Source organism: Macaca fascicularis, chromosome 6 (assembly GCF_037993035.2).
Source record: "Macaca fascicularis isolate 582-1 chromosome 6, T2T-MFA8v1.1".
Lineage (NCBI taxonomy): Eukaryota > Metazoa > Chordata > Mammalia > Primates > Cercopithecidae > Macaca > Macaca fascicularis.
This window is the reverse complement of record NC_088380.1, coordinates 137,418,538-137,438,844: the sequence shown is the minus strand read 5'-3', so window position 1 is coordinate 137,438,844 and position 20,307 is coordinate 137,418,538. Positions and strand designations below refer to the sequence as shown.

Sequence of the window (20,307 nt, the reverse complement as noted above, 5' to 3'; positions counted from 1 at the left end):
GCTTCATTTGCAAGAGCAGGACTTATCCAGAACGCCCTGCTTCGTTTGCAAGAGCAAGACTTATCGGGAACATCTCGTTTGTGAGCATGTAGTTCTCTAGAGTCAGTATCAGAGTCAGAGATATTCAAAGATGTTATGCTGTTGGCTTTGAAGATAGAGGAAAGAGCCATGGACCTGGGAGTGAGAGTAGCCTCTAGAAGCTGGAAATGGCAAGAAAAAGGATTTTCTGTAGATCCTCTAGCAGGAATGCAAGGTTGCTGGCTGCTAACACATTGATTTTAGGACTTCTGACTTGTAGAACTGTAAAATAATAAATGTAAGTTGTTTTATACCACTAAGTTTGTGGTAACTTGTTACAGCAGCAATAGAACACTAATACAGTGGGTTAGTCTCTAATTTTGAAAGAGTATCTCCTTCAGGATCTTGAAAAAGAACACATGGAAAATAGATTTTTGATGACATATATCTAAAAGTATCTTTATTTTTATCTTAGAGTCATTTGAGGATGGAAATAATTTTCCCTCAGGATATTGAAGGTATTTCTCTATTGTATACTTTCTTCCAGTGAGAAGTTTAATGTCATTCTGATGCCTTATCCTTTCTTTGTTTCCTGTTTTATTTATCTCTCTGAAAGTTTCTAGTGTATGTATTTTTATCTCATATGTGGAGAAATTTCATGATGGTATACTTTTGTTTCAGCATGAGTCTTTTTCTGTCTATTGTGTTAAGCTCTCCTGATTTAGAAATTTAACTTTATCAATTCTGAAATAGGTTGTGCATTATTTATTTGATAATTTTCTTTATTTCCTTTCCTCTGTTCTCTCTTTCTGGAACTCTTGTTACTTCGATGGTAGACATCCTGGACTTGTTAAATTTTCTTTTTTTCCTCCTTCCCATTTTCTGTTTTTTTATTTGCTCTACTTCTGGAGATTTCTTTAAACACGTCTTCTAATTCTTCTTCACATTTCTTCTATCTTATTTTTAGTTCCCAAGAGTTTTTTCTTGATCTTTGAGTATTTCTTAAAAGTTTGCCACTCTTTTCTTCATATATATAGTACTTTTTTCTTCATCTTTAAAGAAAATAAGTAAAATATCAGGCTCCCTTTAAGACATCTGTTTCTGACACTCCAGTTCATTTTGGTCTTTGTTTCGTGTAGGAGGCTTTTCTGAAATATCTGATGTTGCTTGTCTACCTGTTCACATTGAAGAGTGAGGCACTAGAAAGCTGTTTGGAAGTGTTGTGTGTAAATTTAAGTGTGTGTATGTTTGTGGCAGAGATGTAGGTTGCTGATTGGTGGTCCTCACCGAAGGATTATTTGACTTGGGTCTTTCAGGAATGGAATTTCAATTGTTATTGTAGTTTTATTTTTCCCTAACTTGTGCTGGTCAGTTAATTCAAAGATGATTCTTTTAACCTCTTATCTAGGATATTTAAAGTCTGCCAGTGTTCTTGGAGACAAATAGGAGAGAGGACCCATGCATCTCATTGTTCAGTATATAGACATTCACTTAATCCTTCTGTTTTTCAACTTGCCTGGGTTTTATATAGATACAGTCTCCCTGATTTAATCTCTCTAAGTTATCTGTGGGGGTGGAGGAGGGAATCTGTGTTTTCAACAGTGTCTTATGCAAATTATTTAACAGTCCTCCTGTATCAAATTCAATTGCATGCTATGATGACTCCAATTTCTGAGAATCTCTTGGATTCTAAGGTCCAAAAACAGCTAGCTTCTAGTTTTTTTTGATTTGGGAATTTTCTTGTTCTCTAATCCTCTTCCTAGCTTCCAAAATTCAGTCTCTGTTATTGCTTCTTGGACTCACTTTATTCTTATGAGCTTTAAATCTTTTCATCATCATTTTAATGAATTTCAAGAGAGATAGTAGAAACAAAGTATGTTCAATTCTTCGTATTTAACTGGAAGTTCAAGGATTTGTCTATTTTAAAAAATCCTATATTGATTTTTAATAAACGTTTATGAGCTCTAGTGCTCAGCCTCTCAGTCTGAATGTTACCTTGTTTACTGAGGCACATGGCAAAGTAACTGATGAGTCTATAAAACTGTATAGTCCTCCTACCAGTTTTCTGGCTATGTTGGCAATTGCTGATTTAAGTGTTCATGGCAGGACTAAGGGAGCATTGTACTTTGTCATTGCCATGTCCATATGTCATATAACAATTGTTTGAAAATTAATATGGTTCAAAACTTTTTGAACTTTTCCTAAAGGTGTACTGTGCTCAAACACTATAAAAGGAAATTTGTTTTCATGGTGTTGAAAGCGCCATTCTACTCTTCTCTCCCTATTTTAACTGAATTTTGTTTTTTATCATTATTTCTGAGAATTCTTTCTGAAACTCCAAACCAACAGAGTATTCTTTGGTATGTTAATTTTTATTCGTCATCCTTTTGAATTTATATTTTGTGATTAAATGAGGAGACACTTTCATATTCTTCCCCCCATGTAAAGTATTTATCATAACAGTCCTTTTTTTTTTTTTTTTTTTTTGAGACAGAGTCTCACTATCACTCACGCTGCTGGAGGGCAGTGGTGCAATCACAGCTCACTACCACTTTGACCTCCTGGGCTCAAGCAATTCTCTTATCTCAGCCTCTTGAGTAGCCAGGACTACAGTCATGCCACCATACATGGCTAATTTTTTTCTGAGATAGGATCTCACTATGTTGCCCAGGCTGGTCTTGAACTCCTGAGTTCAAACCGTCTTCCTGCCTTGGCTTTCCAAAGTGTCGGGATTACAGGCATGAGCTACCAGGCCCAGGCTACTTTTTTAAGTTTTAAGAGAGTGCTTGTTCTAATACTTTAGAATACATTGAGGAGATAATAACTGATCCATGTTTTGGGGGATATTTATCTCCATTGCTTTACAGTCTTAATATTTTCATAAGAGAGAACCTTAATTATTTTAGTTTGTGTTCAAATAGATATCTTTTATCATTTTAATTTTGTGTCTTTGGACCTTCTCCAGACTCATTATGTTTGTTTTGAGGTTCATTAACCAGAAGTCACATGGTATTTCTGGTGTGAATTATCTATGAGTTTTTAATAAGGATAGAATTTTGTTCTGTGTTTGGCTCAGTGGATTTCCTGATGATACCCAGAACTTTTCTTGTGGACTGCATTACAAAATCTATACAGATTGACTTCCAGGACAAACTGTGACCTTTAGTTTTGTGGGGGTATTCTCTGTCCCATACTCTTCTTTAATTCCCTAATATTACTTCCATTATTTTAATCATCCCCAATTCCTTACCCATTGCCTGTCTCCACTCTTTTCAATTTCCTCTTACTTCCACCTACTATTCTGACACCTTTCCTTAGTCCTGACTCTTTTATCATATGTGCCTTAAAGCCTTCCCGAGAACAAGAGAACTATGAGAGCTTTGGTCTCCCTGGTTCCATTTTTGTCATGCCTGTACTCCCCACAGCAGCCTGAGTGTTCGTTAGAAATATGTGAATTAAATCATGCTGCTCCTTAGCTTAATAGCCTCCAGAAGCTTTGCATTGTGCTCAGAAGTAAATCCAAGTTTGACAGTGCCCTACATTATCTGACCTCTGCCTACCTCTTTGATCTTATCTCGTTAGATCACAGTACTGTGAGACACACTGGCCTTCTTGCTGTTCTGATAACACTTCAAGCTCATTCCTGCCTTGTCTCTATGTACTCAAGTTCCTTTTCCTTTTCCATGCTGTGCTCAGATCTTTGCATAACTGGCTCCTTCATATCATTCAGGAATAACCTTAGATGCTACCTCTGAAGAAATGTCTTCCAATTCAATCCAAAGCAGCATACCCCTGGTTTCAGTCACTTTCCATCACATAACATCATTTTATTTTATTGTCTTCATATTACTTGTTATAATCTAAAATCATCATTTACACTATTTGTATATTTTAAGATTGTCTTGCTCTCTATTTTTTTGGTCAGTTTTTGCATAGTGTATCTTTTTTCCATTCTTTTACTTAAAAAATTTACATTTTAAAAATTGAGGTAAAATACACCTATAAATTTGTGATCTTTGCCATTCTTTTTTTTGTCTTTAGTTCTGTTTATGTGATGAATTACATTTATTGATTTGCATATGTTGAACCAGCCTTGTATCCTGGGGATGAAGCTGACTTGATCATGTTGGATAAGTTTTTCGATAGGCTGCTGGATTTGGTTTGCCAGTATTTTATTGAGAATTTTTTTATTATACTTTAAGTTCTAGGGTACATGTGCAGAATGTGCAGGTTTGTTACATAGGTATATACATGCATGGTGGTTTGCTGCACCCACCAACCCATCATCCGCATTAGGTATTTCTCCTAATGCTGTCCCTTCCCCAACCCCTACCTCCCGACAGGCCTCAGTGTGTGATGCCCCTACCCCCATGTCCATGTGTTCTCATTGTTCAGCTCCCACTTATGAGTGAGAACATGTGGAGTTTCGTTTTCTGTTCTTGTGTTAGTTTGCTGAGAATGATGGTTTCATTCATGTCCCTGCAAAAGACATGAACTCATCCTTTTTTATGGCTGCATAGTATTCCATGATGTATATGTGCCACATTTTCTTTATTCAGTCTATCATTGATGGGCATTTGAGTTGGTTCCAAGTCTTTGCTATTGTGAATAGTGCCACAGTAAACATACGTGTGCATGTGTCTTTACAGTAGAATGCTTATTCTTAAATGTATGGTTTAATGGTAATAAATACATTTATATATATTTTCCCTCTTCATCCCTCCCTTTCCTCTACCATTCCCAGCCTCTGGTCATCACTAATCTATTCTATCTTCATGAGGCCCACTTTCTGAGCTCCCACATATATCAGTGAGAACATGAAACATTTGTCTCTTTTTGATTGACTTAACATAATGACCTTCAGTTCTATCCATGTTGTTGCAAATAACAGGATTTCATTGTTTTTAATGACTGAATAATACTCCATTGTGTGTATATACTGCATTTTCTTTATTCATTCATCTGTTGATAGTCACTTAGATTTATTCCGTGTCTTGGCTATTGTGAATAGTGTTGCAATAAATAAGGGAGTGCAGATATCCCTTCAATATATTGATTTCCTTTCTTTTGGAAATATACCCAGTAGTGGTTAGTTTTTTAAGGAACCTCCATACTCTTCTCCATAGTTGCTGTACTAATTTACATTCCCACCAACAGCATATGAGGGTTCCCCTTTCTGTACATCCTTGCCAGCATCTGTTATTGCCTGTCTTTTGGATAAAAGCCATTTTAACTGGGGTGAGATTTTACTTCATTATGGTTTTGATTTGCATTTCTCTGATGATTAATAATGTTGAGCATTTTTTCATACAGTTGTTGGCCATTTATGTGTCTTCTTTTGAGAAATATCTAATCTGTTTGTCCACTATTTAATCAGATTAATCACTTTTTTCCTATTGAGTTGTTTGAGCTCCTTATATATCCTGGTTATTAATTTCTTGTCAGATGAATAGTTTACAAATATTTTCTCCCATTCTACAGGTTGTCTTTTCACTTCATTGACTGTTTCCTGTGCAATCAGAAGCTTTTTAGCTTGATGTAAATCCCATTTGTCTATTTTTGCTTTGGTTTCCCGTGCTTTTGAGGTCTTACTCGAAACATGTTTGCCCAGATCAATATCCTGGAGCATTTCCCCAATGTTTTCTTCTAGTAGGCTCATAGTTTCAGGACTTAGATTTAAGTCTTTAATCCATTTTAATTTGATTTTTGTGTATGGAGGGATAGGAGTCTAGTTTCATTCTTGTGCATGTAGTTATTCTGTTTTCCCATCACTGCTTATTGAAAAGATTGCCCTTTCCCCATTGTATGTTCTTGGTGCCTTTGTCAAAGATGTGTTGGCTCTAAATGCATGGATTAATAAATGAGCTCTCTATTCTGTTCTATTAGCTTATATATCTATTTTTATGCCAGTATCATGTTGTTTTGGTTACTACACTTTTGTAGTAAATTTTGAAGTCAGGTAGTGTGATGTCTCCAGCATTTTTCTTTTTGAGCAGGATTGCTTTGGCTATTTGGGGTCTTTTGTGATTCCATATAAATTTTAGACATTTTTTCTATTTTTATGAAGAATGTTGTTGGTATTTTGATAGATATTGCATTGAATCCGTTGATTGCTTTGGGTAGTAGGAACATGTTAACAATGTTAATTCTTCCACTCCATGGGCCTGAAATATCTTTTAATTTTTTTGTGTCCTCTTCAATTTGTTTCATCAGAGTTTTATAGTTTTTTCTTGTCTAGATCTTTCTTTAGATTGATTTCTACATACTTTATATTTTTTGTAGCTATTGTAAATGGGATTACTTTCTTTCTTTTTTTAGATAGTTTACTCTTGGTGCATATATTTAATAAATGCTACTACTTTTTTATGTTGATTTTGTATCCTGCAACTTTACTGAGTTCATTGATCAGTTCTAAGATTTGTCTGGTGTAGTCTTTAGGATTTTCTAGATATAAACTAATATCATTTGTAGAGAGGGACAATTTGACTTCCTCTTTTCCAATTTGGATGCCCTTTATTTCTTTCTCTTGCCTAATTGCTCTGGCGGGAATTTTTAAGACTGTGATGAATTAGAGTGTTGATTGATGGTGGGCATCCTTATCTTGTTCCATTTCTTAGAGGAAAAGACTTTCAGCTTTTGTCCATTCGGCATGATGTTAGCTGTGGGTTTGTCATATTTGGCACTTATTATGTAAAGTATGGTCCTTCCAGGCCTAATTTGTTGAGGATTTTTATCACAAAAGAATGTTGAATTTTATAAAATTGTCATTTTTCTGCATCAGTTGAAATTATCATATAGGTTTTGTCCTTTATTCTATTGATGGGATATATCACATTTAGTGATTTGCATATGTCAAACCATCCTTGCATCTGTGGGATAAATCTCACTTGATCATGGTGTATTATCTTTTTGATGTGTTGTTGGATTAAGTTTCATAGCATTTTGTTGAGAATTTCTGCACAGATGTTTATCAGGGATATTGACCTGTAGTTTTCTTTTTTTTGCTTTTTCCTTATCAAGTTTGTTATACGATAATGCTGGTCTTCTAGAATGAGTTTGGAAGTATTCCCTACTCTTTATTATTATTATTATTTTGGAGTTTAACTAGGACTGGTATTAGTTCTCTAAATATTTAGTAAAATTTGCCAGTGAAGCTGTCAGTTCCTGGGCTTTTCTTTGATGAGAGACTTTTTATTATGGCTTTGATCTTGTTACTCATTATTTGTTTGTTGAGGCTTTCTATTTCTTCATGGTTCAGTCTTGGTAGGTTGTATGTGTCCAGTAATTTATCTCTTTCTTCTAGGTTTCCAATTTGTTGGCATATAGTTGTTCATAATGGTCTGTAGTAATTCTGTGTATTTCTGTGGTATCAGTTGTTATGTCTCCTTTTTCATTTCTGATTTTATTTATTTGCATCCTCTGTCTTTTTTTCCTAGCTAGCTAAAGATTTGTCATTTAAAATTTTTTTTCAAAAATCAACATTTCATTTCATTTATCTTTTGTATTTTTAAAAATCTTAGTTCAGCTATTGTGGAAGATAGTGTAGCAATTCCTCAAAAACCTAAAGATAGAAATATCATTTGACCCAGCAAACCCATTATTGGGTATATACTGAAAGGAATATAAATTATTCTATCATAAAGACACATGCACACGCATGTTCACTGTAGCACTATTCACAATAACAAAGACTAAATGCCCATCAATGATAGACCGAATAAAGGAAACGTGGCACATATACACCATAGACTACTATGCAGCCATAAAACAGAATGAAATTACATCTTTTGCAGGGACATGGATGGAGCTGGAGGCCCTTATCCTTAGCAAACTAATGCAGGAACAGAAAACCAAATACCGCATATTCTCACTTATAAATGGGAGCTAAATGATGAGAACACATGGACACATAGAGAAGAACAACACACACCAGGGCCTTTTCTTGGGCATAAAAACATAAATAATGGGTAGTAGGTTTAATACCTGGATGATGAAATAATCTGTATAACAAACCTCCATGATACAAGTTTATCTGTGTAACAAACCTGCACTTGTACACCTGAACTTAAAATGAAAGTTTTTAAAAATCTTGATTTCATATATTTCTGTTCTAATCTTTATCATTGCTTTCTTTCTGCTAGTTTTGGGTTTGGTTTGTTCTTGCTTTCCTTAGTTCCTTGATTTTCATCATTAGGTTATTTATTTGAAGTCTTTCTACTTTTTTGATACAGATGTTTATTGTTATAAACTTCTCTCCTAGTGTTGCTTTTGCATATCTCATACATTTTGATGTGTTATGTTTCTATTTTTGTTTGCTTCAAGACACTTTAAAACTTCCTTAATTTCTTTATTAACTCATTATTAATTTCTATGTGTTTGTGTAGTTTCCAAAGTTTTTCTTATTGATTTCTAGTTTTATCACATTTTTGTGAGAAGAGAGACGATATAATTTCTATTTTTTGAATTTGTTCAGATTTGTTTTGTGGCCTAACATATGGCCCATTCTGGATAATGTTTCATGTGCTGAGGAAAGAATGTGTATTCTTCAGCAGTTGGATGGAATGCTCTGTAAATGTCAGTTAGGCCTATTAGACCTAGTGTGTAGTTTAACTCTGCTATTTATTTGTTGATTTTGTATCTAGATGATCTGTTCCTGACAGTGGGGTGTTAAAGTCTCCAACTAGGATAGTATTACATACTGTAATATACTGCAATTATTTATATTGTAGTATATCTCTCCTTTTAGATTTATTAATGTTTGCCTTATATATTTGGAAAGTCTAGTGTTGGATGCATATATATTTATATTTTTATATCCTGTTGCTGAATTGACCCCTTTATCATTATATAATGACCTTGTCTCTTTTTACGACCTTACATTGGCAGTCTATTTTATCTGATGTAAATATTGACACTCCTGTTCTTTTTAGTTTGCAGGTACATGTGGAATATCTTTTACCACCTCTTCACTTCCAGTCTATGTGTGTCTTTATAAGTGAAGTGGGTTTTTTGAAGGCAGCATATAGTTGTATGTTGTTTCTTTATCCTTTTAGCCACTCTGCCTTTAAATTGAAGAATTGAGACAATTTATATTCATTGTCATTATTGATAAGTAATGACTTATTACTGCCATTTATTGCTTATTTTCTGCTTGTTTTGAGACTCCTTTTTTCTTACTTTATGTTTAAGTGATTTTCTCTGGTAGTATGTTTTAATTTGTTGCTTTTTATTTTTAGTGTTTGTACTAGAGATTTTTGCCCTATGGTTGCCATGAGGCTTGCAGAAAACACTTATAGATATAACAAGTTATTTTAAAGAGATGACAACTTATCTTAGATCAAAAATATAAAAATAGACATAAACAAAGGTAAAAGACAAAATATTCTACATTTTAACCCATCCCCCCACATTTTGACTTTTAATTGTCTCAATTTTTACATTCTCTACTCTTAGCCAGTTGCTTTAGCTATTGTTGTGTTTGATAGGTTTGTCTTTTGGGCCTCATACTAGAGTTATTTGTGGATTGTATACCATCATTACAGTTGTAGAGTATTCTGGGTTTGTCTGTGTACCTAACTTTACCAGTGGGTTTTATACCTTGAAAATTTTTATTTTTTGCACATTACTGGTTGTTTTCTTTTAGATTGAAAAACTGCCTTTAGCATTTCTTTTAAGATGGGTCTGGTTGTGGTGAATTTCTCTCATCTTTTGTTTGTCTGGGAAAGACTTTATCTCTCTTTCATAGTTGAAGGAGAATTTTGCTGGACACAATATTACTGGATGGCAGCTTTTTTTCTTTAAATATTTTGAATGTGCCATTTTAGTCCTTCCTGGCTTGTATGGTTTTTGTTGAGAAGTCTGTTGCCGGATGTATTGGAGCTTCGTTACATGTTATTAGGATCCTTTCTTTGTCCTTGGCCTCTGAGAGTTTGACTATTATGTTTCTTAGGGTAGTCTTATTTGGGCTGAATCTGTTTGGTGTCCTCAGGCCTTCCTGTACCTAGATATTTACATATTTCCCAAGGTTTGGAAGGTTTTCTGTTATTATCCCTTTGAATAAGCTTTCTACCCCTTGGTCTCACTCAGTTCCCTCTTGGGCATCAATATTTCTTAGATTTGGTGTTTTGAGGTAATTTTGTATATCTTGTAGGCAGTCTTTGTTCCTTTTCATTCTTTTTTCCTCCTCTGACCATGTATTTCTAATAGCTGATCTTCAAGCTCACTGATTCTTTCATCTGCTTGTTCTATTTTGCTGTTCAGTGCCTGTAATGAGTTAAGCATCTGTGTTTTTCAGTTCCAAGATTTCTGTTTGACTTTTTCTATTATTGCAATCTCTTTTAAATTTCTGTGATAAATTTCTGAATTGCTTTTCTCTGTTATCTTGGAGATCACCGAGTTTCCTTAAAATTTCTATTTTCAATTCTTTGTTAGAGAGTTCACAAGTTGCCATCTTTTTAGAGTTAGTCACTTGATTTTTGCTTTGTCCTTTTGGTGAAGTCATAGTTCCCTGTTTTCTGTTGTTTCTTGTGTATATATGCATGTGTCTTTGCATTGAAGGATTATTATTACAGTCTTCTCTGTTTTGTTTTGGTTTTATTGGATACATTTGCTTAGGAAATTTTTACTACTAGGTTGCTGCCTCCTTTTTGGCTCTGGGTGGCCCCTTAAGTTCAGGTTCATCTTGGTTTTTATTAAATAATTGGAACACTGCCTGTCTTGAATTGGGAAGGTCCCAAAGGCATTATCCCACTAGTGTATCAAAGCTGGCTAGATGTTTGTGCCCAGGGGACCTGTGGAATGTATCTCCTACAGTATTGGGCAGGTGAATGGCTATTCTGATTTGGCATCTCCTTAGGCCAACTGGTAGAGCAGTTTCCAGGGCCAGGGATGATAGCCCTCTATTCCCACTTTGTCTCTTCCTGTCCTTAGGGATATTTCTCCCATCAGGCAGTCACAATGCTTCCTATGTGTTAAGGCAAAAAAGGTCTTCTGCCATGGCACCCAAGATGGTAGGGAAGCTGATTTACCACCTCAGTTTCACCTTTTCCAGCATAAAAATGATGAATTGGGAGCAGATTTTCTATGTGCTTGGTGCTGGGCAGAATGGGGGATATATGTTGTGGATATAGAAGTCTGATTCTCTTACCATCTTTTCAGTTTTTTCACTTTTCTGTGGCCCTGAGAACTCTCTTATTCTCATGTTTGTGTTCTGGGATGTTGCTGGTGAAAATCTTGGTGCTGTATGTTTGTTTTTGGTTTTCTTTATGGAGGAGTGAAGCCAGTTTGTTTCTACACTGCCATTTTGCAACCAGAAGTCTTTTACTTCCAACTTACCTGTGTTGTTGAATTGGAAGTATGTTTCTCATAAATAGCATGTAGTTGGGCTGTGTTTTCTTATCCAGTCTGACAATCTCTGCCTTTTAATTGATGTGTTTAGAATATTCATATAGTTGAGTTTTTATAAATGACTTGGAGTGAATTTCTTTGGGTTTATCCTACTTGGGATTCACTTAGCTTTTTGAATTTGTGTTTATATCTTTCACCGCATTTGGAGAGTTTTCAGTCATTATTTCTCTGAATACTCTTTCAATTCCATTCTGTTTCTCCTCTTCTTCTGGAATTCAAATAATGTGAATATTGGATCTTTTGATAGTCTTGTAGGTTCTTGGGACTCATTTCTTTTTCAGTCTATTTTTTCTTTGTTTTTATTGGGTAAATTCTATTGATTTGTTCTTAAGTTTATTGGCCCTATCCTCTGTCACCCCTACTCTACTATTGAGCCCATCTGGTGAATGTTAAAAAAACCTCTATTATTGTATTTTCCAGTTTCATAATTTTTATTTGGTTCTTTAATAATTTTCATTTTTTACTGTTATTTTTATTTTTCATTTATTCTAAGATAATTTGTAATTCCTTATTCAGTCATTTTTATGATGGTTGCTTTAAAATCTTTTTTAGACACTGATTCATCTCAGTGTGGGTATCAGTAGTTTGTCTTTTCTCATACAAATTGAGATTTTCTTGCTTTTTGATGTGACGCATGATTCTTAAATTGTATTCTTGACATTTTGTTTGTCATTTTAGGAGACAATGAGTTCTACTTTAATTTTTTATTTTAGCAGGCAGTGAGTCTGTTTAGATTTAGTACAAAGGTCCTCAGTTACGTTTTTGGGCTGTGATTCAGTGACATAGGTCTTGTGGTGATATTTTTGTCTCCGTGGTTTATCTCATGCTGCTGGATCTCCCACTAGTACCTAGTGGTGCTCCTTGGTGGGGTGAAAGGGGTTTCCTTCAGCCACGTTTCCAGGTGCCTTTGTATGCAGGAAGGGAGTTTCTAACCCATGGGGACAAGAGTACTCCTGGGTTGGATATTTGTGGTAGAATCCCCTCTGCTTATGGGGAATGAAGTGGCTTTCCACTTTTATAAGTTTCTTGAGAGCTAGCATATTTCTTTTATTTTCTAACTGAATGTTTAGAATAGTGTTTAGTGCATGCTGGGTCATCAATATGTATCTTTCAATTAATGAATTAATACTTTATGACCTGCCCTCTCAAGTTATGAGGTGAAAAACATGATCCATGTCAGATATTTAATAATTTTCTGTAGCCGGATGTGTTGGCTCATGCCTGTAATCCCAATACTTTGGGAGGCTGAGGCGGGCAGATCACCTGAGGTCAGGAGTTTGAGACCAGCCTGGCCAACATAGTGAAACCCCATCTCTACTAAAAATACAAAAATTAGCTGGGCATGCTGGCATGCACCTGTAATCCCAGGTACTTGGGAGGCTGAGGTAGGAGAATCACTTGAACCCAGGAGGCGGAGGTTGCAGTGAACCGAGATTACACCACTGTACTCTAGACTGGGTGATGGAGCGAGATTCCATCTCAAAAAAAAATTTTTTTTTTCACCTGAAAAGTTGGCATTAAGAGCATCAGGTCTGCATATGAAAGTGGTTGCAACTTGCAAAGTATATACTAAAGAGGTGTGAAACAGCTATAATCTGCCATGTGTAATGAGTTGCAGAAACGCCATCTGCAGAACAAGAGAAAAGAATGAAACAGCTTTACTGACATAAGTAGGACCTGGTGTTGGAGAGAAAGCCATGGTGGCTCTCCAATTCACCATGGGACTCATGTCTTGGGGTTACACAAAACATCCGTATATCCTTGTAGTAAATTTTCTTTCTATGCCTTTGAAAGCCTTATTTATATTATGCACAACTGAAGTATCTTAGCTAATATGTGTTTAAATAAAATAATGAACTGTTTGAATGTTTATTTTATGTTGAAAAGAATTTTTTCCTTGCATCTGAAACACCATTTGTACTATTGTTTCTATGGGAAAATCTGTGCCCAAATAATGTAGATGATTGTTTACAACAAAATCTAAGTTCTAAACTGGGGATTGCTGCATGTTCGTTTTTACCAATTACACTTTTAAAAGCACATATTTATATCTTTATCTACCCTTCATGTACTTTTTGGAGGTGAGGTGAGGGTGGGAAGATACCATGCTGTGGTCCTAGGAAGATATTATTAGCTGTGTTGAATATTAAAAGAATTTTTCCTTGCCCGTCAGTGTATGCCAACAAACCTATTGACTTTTTCAGTCAGAGTTTTTGGAGGCAGAATTCAATATCAGTTAAAAATTTGTTATGCAAATGTGAGGAAGCATAGGACAATGTTGAAGGAGAAAAGATTTTTGCAGCATTTTTTTCTCTTAAAAGATGAAATCCATTAACCCTATGATCTTTTTACCACAAAAGTTTAAAAATATAAAGTGAAAGAAAGAGAAGATAAAGAATATGGCCTTTAAATCAAATTGGTTTGATAAATAAATAATCTCTGAATGTTCAGCCACACTTTTAGGTAGTTGAGTTTTATGGTGTGTGTGTGTGTGTGTGTGTGTGTGTGCGCACGTGTGTGGGCGTGTGTGTCTGTAGATGGCTTTGAAGTGCAAGTAAAGCATTTTAAGTCAAATAAGCAAGAAAAAAGATACATAATAATGGCCTGTTAATTGCTGAGGCAATATCCAGTGAACATCAATTAAAACAGAAGGCTTTGAAATCAGGGAAAAATAATTTTAAAAAATCATTGTTTTTCTTAATTACAGAGTAAGAATGAGGCTAATTCACTGCCCTCTTCCTCAACCCTCCTCAATCATAGATAAAGAAATCTCAGTGGTATGTTATTTAGTACAAGAACTTTACCATCAGTTTTATTCATCAGCAAAACCAAAGGAACAATTGCAGGATGTTCTCTATTATTTAGCATGGAATGCCTTTGTTACTTTATGTTCTTGCCTGACATTCTTCCTTGTTTGTTGCCATTAAATGCTTGGATTTTAGTGACACAGTGCAGTGCCAAATAAGTCAGTGCCCAGGAGTTTATGTTATACTACTTAGAAAGTTATGGTAATATCACCTCTTGCTTAAAACACTTGGTCAACACTGCCTACCAGGTTGAGTACAGTGGAATACATACAATATAAGGCCATGTTGATTACCATGAGAAGGAAAATAGATAATTAACTGTAAAAAATAATATTGAGAATGAATTGCTTGGCAGACTATTTGATCCCATTAATGATTTCACTTTTATAAGATTAAGTAAGATCCTATCATATTCTGTAGTGTTGATACTAAAAATTCTATCCCCTCCCACATTTTTAGCTCCCTGTCCAAAAGTGAAGGCAAGTGCTTTTTTGGCATACATTTCTTTCTTATATTAATTAGTTGACTTTTCTGTACCAAGAAAAAGGCAACTAACAGGCAACATAATCATCCTGCTGTCATTTTCTAAATTATTCTAATGTAATTTTCAGAGCATGGCTTCCATAGATCATTTATTCATTTAGTTGAAATGCTTTTGGAAGTATAGAAGCCAAATTTTCTTATGTGGTTTTATAACTTATAAGGACAATTTGGAAATAATAAGTTTGGATGCTTCACTAAGACATTTTGGCTATCTGTCCCTAACCATATAAGGAACTTCATTTCAGGCATCTTTCAAATCCCTCCTCTAAATCTTTTACTTTGGGAATGGTTTCTGGATACAGTAAGAACGGTTTGCTTTTGAAGGTGGTAATTGTGGACTGCGTGCTGTTTGGCAGCTGCTAATTCTCTTTCTTTTTCTGTGGGCTCTAAGTGGAATGTCCTTGAAATAGTAATGAGGAATTACTCTCTTTTCTACCATGTCCAGAATATTCCTGGTGATTTTAAATTGTATTATTTTTGGTGCTCATACCAGAGACACCTATGTTAATTAGTTCTGTATATACTTCTTAAGTTCTCATCTCTAAAATTAAAAGAGCCAAATTATAGACATAGTGAAGTTTGACTCTGAATGTGGTTGGGTTTAAATAAGTTCCTCCAAATAATTCTTTGAGTTTAATATGTTTTCATTTGCAATCCTGTGTCACATTTTATGCCTCACGATTGGTTTCCATTTTTTAGAAATAATCAACTGCAGGTTTCTTTGCGGTGTTGATATTTCTGTTTATATTACTTTGTGTATTTAAATATTTACATAAGGCTATCTGGGTATTTCTTACCTTGGATGATTACTTTCGCAGTTTCTGATGTCAAAATTCCTTTTTTATTTAAGAGTTAATTACAGTTGAATAAAGTTTTGGTCCCATCTAATATTATTTTTTTGAGGTTCTCTTTTTAGAACTAAAGCTGTATCTTACTGTTAGATAGGAATTAGTTTTCAGAGGATTGTACCATTATTGAGTCACTAAATATTTCTTAAATCCATCTATACTATATTTCCCTAGTCTCTTCACTCTCCCATACTCTTAGATAATAATTTCATATAAAACCTCCTCCCCCGGCACCACTCCCAACTTTTTATTTCCCTGAGAAAATAGAAGCAATCAGAAGAGAACTTGGACAAGCTAACCACAACATCTACTCACCTCTTTGTATCTGTCCTCATATGTTCTGCTTTCTTTCCTATTTGCTCTAATGAATCATTCACGTTCCCAGCAAATGCCAGCATCTCCGTTCTGCCAAGGTCCCTTCTTTTCTTGTGTAGTTGAAGAAATTTATCTAGCAATTCTTTGCTCTCCCTCCCTCACTAGTAAGTTTTCCCCCTCAAGTGGACTTTTCTTATTGGCCTGCAAACATGTAGATATAACTTTTTCTTTAAAAACTCTCTTTTGACTCCACATCCTCCTCTAGCTACCATCCTGTTTCTAGCCTTTTTCAAAAACACATTTATATTCATATATTGTAAAACTAATCCTGTCAATGTGTTGTCCAGAGTTATTGTATCATTTTGCATTCCCATTAGCAGTATATTAAATTTTGAGTTGCTCTACTTTCTTGCTAATACTTGGTATTGTCAGTTTCTCTTCCTCTTTTTTCTTTCTTCTTTTTCTCCTCCCCTTCTCTAACCCTTCCATCTTTTAAATTTTAAACATTCTATTAGGTTTATAGTGATATTTCATTGAGATTTTAATTTGTATTTCATTAAGGACAATAATGGTGAGCATCTTTCCATGTAGTTATTTGCTATCAATATATCTTCCTTGGTGAGGTGTTTGTTAAAATCTTTTGCCCATTTTATATTGTATTTGTTTTTCTTTGGCTAAGATTTGAGAAATTTTAATATACTTTATATAGAAGCCCCTTGTTGAATATGTTATTTGTGAATATTTTCTCCTAACTTTCAACTTGTCTCTTCATTCTCTTTAATATATTTTTTGTACAGAGAAAAGTTTTAAAATTTGATAAAGCCCAATTTGTCCTTAAAAAAGTCATGCTTTGATGTCAAATCTAAGAACTTTTTAACCCAAGGTCAAGAAAATTTGCTTCTGTATAAAGTTTTATATTTTACATTTGGGCCTATGATCCATTTTGGGTTAACTGTTGAACAAGGTGTGAGGTATGGGTTGAGGTTTAATTCTGCTTTTCCATACAGATGTTCAGTTATCCCAGGACCATTTGCTGAAAGGACTATACTGTCTCCATTGAATTCTTTTGCATATTTGTCAAAAGTCTATTGTGTTCATATTTGTGTAGATCTATTTTTGAATTCTCTATTCTGTTCTTTTAATCTGTGTGTCTATTATTTATCCAGTACCACATTGTGTTGTCTACTAATCTGAATCCTCAAAGTGTTTTTTCAAAATTGTTTGGGCTATTCTAGTTTCCTTGTCTTTACATACAAATTTTATAGTCAGCCTTCTTTCTCCCTGTTTTTTTTTTGTTCTTAGTCTACATGGCTATATCCAGTGACTTTCTTTCTTTTTTTTAATTATACTTTAAGTTCTAGGGTACATGTGTACAATGTGCAGGTTTGTTATATAGGTATACACGTGCCATGTTGGTTTGTTGCACCCATCAGCTCGTCATTTACATTAGGTATTTCTCCTAATGCTATCCCTCCCCCTGCTCCCCACCCCTTGACAGGCCCCCGGTATGTGATGTTCCCTGCCCTGTGTCCATGTGTTCTCATTGATCAATTCCCACCTATGAGTGAAAACATGTGGTGGTTGGTTTTCTGTTCTTGTGATAGTTTGCTCAGAATGATGGTTTCTAACTTCATCAATGTCCCTGCAAAGGACATGAACTCATCCTTTTTTATGGTTGCATAGTATTCTATGGTGTATATGTACCACATTGTCTTAATCCAGTCTATCATTGATGGACATTTGAGTTGGTTCCAAGTCTTTGCTATTGTGAATAGTGCTACAATAAACATACTTGTGCATGTGTCTTTATAGTAGCATGATTTATAATCCTTTGGGTATATACCCAGTAATGGGATGGCTGGGTCAAATGGTATTTCTAGTTCTAGATCCTTGAGGAATCGCCACACTGTCTTCCACAATGGTTGAGCTAGTTTATACTACCACCAACAGTGTAAAAGTGTTCCTATTTCTCCACATCCTCTCCAGCACCTGTTGTTTCCTGACTTTTTAATGATCGCCATTCTAACTGGTGTGAGATGGTATCTCATTGTGGTTTTGATTTGCATTTCTCCGATGGCCAGTGATGATGAGCGTTTTTTCATATGTCTGTTGGCTGCATAAATATGTTCTTTTGAGAAGTGTCTGTTAATATCCTTTGCCCACTTTTTGATGGGGTTGTTTGTTTTTTTCTTGTAAATTTGTTTAAGTTATTTGTAGATTCTGGATATTAGCCCTTTGTCAGATGGGTAGATTGCAAAAATTTTCTCCCATTCTGTAGGTTGCCTGTTCACTCTGCTGGTAGTTTATTTTGTTGTGCAGAAGCTCTTTAGTTTAATTAGATCCCATTTGTCTATCTTGGATTTTGTTGCCATTGCTTTTGGTGTTTTAGTCATGAAGTTCTTCCCCCTGCCTATGTCCTGAATGGTATTGTCTAGGTTTTCTTCCAGGATTTTTATGGTTTTAGGTCTAACATTTAAGTCTTTAATCCATCTTGAATTAATTTTTGCATAAGGTGTAAGGAAGGGATCCAGTTTCAGCTTTTTACATGTGGCTAACCAGTTTTCCCAGCAGCATTTATTAAATAGGGAATCCTTTCCCCATTTCTTGCTTTGTCAGGTTTGTCAAAGATCAGATGGTTGTAGATGTGTGGTGTTATTTCTGAGGCCTCTGCTGTGTTCCATTGGTCTATCTCTCTGTTTTGGTACCAGTACCATGCTGTTTTGGTTATTGTAGCCTTGTAGTACAGTTTGAAGTCAGGTAACATGATGCCTCCAGGTTTGTTCTTTTTGCTTAGGATTATCTTGTCAATGCGGGCTCTTTTTTTGGTTCCATATGACCTTTGAAGTAGTTTTTTCCAATTCTGTGAAGAAAGTCATTGGTAGATTGATGGGGATGGCCTTGAATCTATAAATTACCTGGGGTAGTATGGCCATTTTCATGATATTGATTCTTCCTATCCATGAGCATGGAATGTTCTTCCATTTGTTTGTGTCCTCTTTTATTTCGTTAAGCGGTGGTTTGTAGTTCTCCTTGAAGAGGTCCTTCACATCCCTTGTAAGTTGGATTCCTAGGTATTTTATTCTCTTCGTAGCAATGGTGAATGGGAGTTCACTCATGATTTGGCTCTCTGTTTGTCTGTCATTGGTGTATAGGAATGTTTGTGATTTTTGCACATTGATTTTGTCTCCTGAGACTTTGCTGAAGTTGCTTATCAGCTTGAGGAGACTTTGGGCTGAGACAATGGGGTTTTCTAAATATACAATCATGTCATTTGCAAACAGGGACAGTTTGACATCTTCTTTTCCTATTTGAATACCCTTTATTTCCTTCTCTTGCCTGATTGCCCTAGCCAGAACTTCCAACACTATGTTGAATAAGAGTGGTGAGAGAGGACATCCCTGTCTTGTGCCGGTTTTCAAAGGGAATGCTTCCAGTTTTTGCCCATTCAGTATGATATTGGCTGTGGGTTTGTCATAAACAGCTCTTATTATTTTGAGATGTGTTCCATTAATACCTAGTTTATTGAGAGTTTTCAGCATGAAGGGCTGTTGAATTTTGTTGAAGGCCTTTTTCTGCATCTATTGAGATAATCATATGGTTTTTGTCATTGGTTCTGTTTATGTGAAAGATTATGTTTATTGATTTGGCTATGTTGAACCAGCCTTGCATCCCAAGGATGAAGCTGACTTGATCGTGGTGGATAAGCTTTTTGATATGCTGCTGGATTTGGTTTGCCAGTATTTTATTGCAGATTTTCACATGAATGTTCATCAGGGATATTGGTCTAAAATTCTCTTTTTTTGTTGTGTCTCTTTCAAGCTTTGGTATCAGGATGATGCTTGCCTCATAAAATGAGTTAGGGGGGATTCCCTATTTTTCTATTGATTGGAGTAGTTTCAGATGGAATGGTATCATCTCCTCTTTGTACCTCTGGTAGAATTTGGCTGTGAATTCATCTGGTCCTGGACTTTTTTTGGTTTGTAGGCTATTAATTATTGCCTCAATTTCAGAGCCTGTTTTTGGTCTATTCAGAGATGCAACTTCTTCCTTGTTTAGTCTTGGGAGGGTATATGTGTCCAGGGAATTTATCCATTTCTTCTAGATTTTCTAGTTTATTTGCACAGAGCTGCTTCTAGTATTCTCTGATGGTAGTGTGTATTTCTGTGAGATCAGTGGTGATATCCCCTTTATCATTTTTTTATTGCTTCTATTTGATTCTTCTCTCTTTTCTTCTGTATTAGTCTTGCTAGCAGTCTATCAATTATGCTGATCGTTTCAAAAAACCAGCTCCTGGATTCATCGAGCTTTTGAAGGTTTTTTTTGTGTGTGTGTGTCTCTATCTCCTTCAGTTTTGCTCTGATCCTGGTATT

At 35.2% G+C, this 20,307-nt stretch overlaps 1 long non-coding RNA gene across 1 annotated transcript in view; it reads left to right on the top strand.

The window, feature by feature from the left end:
• Window positions 1-493: 493 nt before the first annotated feature.
• The window catches only part of LOC135971145 (uncharacterized), a 35,082-nt gene continuing 15,268 nt past the window's right edge, over window positions 494-20,307 (top strand). Inside the window, exon 1 of the long non-coding RNA XR_010587223.1 lies at window positions 494-536. This is a non-coding gene — a long non-coding RNA (uncharacterized lncRNA). The remainder of the gene's footprint in view (window positions 537-20,307) is intronic.